Source organism: Solea senegalensis, linkage group LG2, assembly GCF_019176455.1.
Source record: "Solea senegalensis isolate Sse05_10M linkage group LG2, IFAPA_SoseM_1, whole genome shotgun sequence".
NCBI lineage: Eukaryota > Metazoa > Chordata > Actinopteri > Pleuronectiformes > Soleidae > Solea > Solea senegalensis.
In genome coordinates, this window is record NC_058022.1 from 16,299,019 (window position 1) to 16,300,603 (window position 1,585).

Genomic DNA, 1,585 nt, shown 5'->3' on the forward strand with positions numbered 1-1,585 from the left:
TTTTTTGACAATTCACCTCTGGTGGATTTGTATTTGACAGTATGCACATAATGCTGCTTGTTATTTATGTAATATGAGTTGGAGTTAAATCTTCAAGAGCAATCCTGTGTGTACCATATGGAAACAGCATTCGTGCTGGTCAGGTGACTCGGTGGAGGTGAGGCAGAAAGGTAAACAGCGTAGTTAGTGTTTCACTTTCGTCCTGGTTTTACAAAATGTACACTTTCGGAGTTTTGATACTTTGATAATAATGCTTAATTTAGTGGGTCATATAATATGTAGTATTTAAAGATTTAGCAGACAAATTAAAAAAGATATATCTCAGTCAACAGGTGTGTCATACGTTCAGGTCTAATTTTGCCAGTTTTAGTTAAATATATAATTAATTATTATTATTATTATTATTAATAATAATAGTAATTAAAAAATTAAAAACTTCATGTACATTGACAGTCTCAAAACAATAAGTGTAACATTCAGTGTACATCTAAATATACTTTGTGGTTATTAAAGTCTATTTTGTGGACACAACTTGAAACATTTCAAGTGGTGATACTAGAAGAGATTATTGTCGAGACTTCAGACTGTAAATTCCTGACTCAAATTCAACAGCTCTTTACTGGCCATACATTGCAAAGCATTCTGGGAAACACGTAAAAATGATGCATTCAGGTGCTGCTCGGCAACATTTGCCCTCCCTCAGAATGACACCTAACCATGTTTATTTTTCCTTGTATAAAGTTCAGCTAAGAGAAATTGTGAAAACATACAATAACAATGATAATTGAACCCACTTCCTATAATAACAGGCAGAAGTGCTGTACATGTACATTCCTTCACGTTAGCTTTACCTAAAATCTCTAACCTCACATCTAATGATTCAAATTACCAGCCGGTCAGAAACTATTCTTTTACTTAAAATAAATCCTTTAAATGTATATCTTTGGATTTGATTCAAGTTGATGCCTAAAAGCAAATGTATCTGTATAGCATTATCATATACAGAGTTCATTCAATGTGCTTCACAGAAATAAAAGGCGCACACACATTCAGGAAATAAAAGGAATAAATTAAATATTTAAAGAATGATTAAGTAACATTTAAAAAAAGTTATAAAAAAATCATACAAACGCTATAAAAATACAAAAAATACAAATTATTTAATAAAGAACAGTGTAGTGTAGAATTATAATGACACAAAAGCAGATTGGTACTTAACTTATTCATTAAAACAAGTGACAGTTGGGCTAGATTTAATTGAATTGAATTGGCTGAATGGTATTTCAGTCTGATTAAACTTGGATTACCACTAGATGAACAGCTCCTGCAAATCTGAGGGCTCTGTTGGACTGATCCACAGTAAACATATGGACTTGTATTCAACAAATAAAACATAAAATCAGTCTTTTGTGGAACTGGAAGTAAGTGTAGGGACCAGAGTAAGCGTTTATATATATACATCCGCTCCTTTATAAATCTTATATGTACATTTATATGTATATGAATACAAATATATAAGTCATTTGCCAAGTTCGTCATATTTCCGACGGTCATTGAACGCAGGCCACTTTCCCCTTGCTGCTGA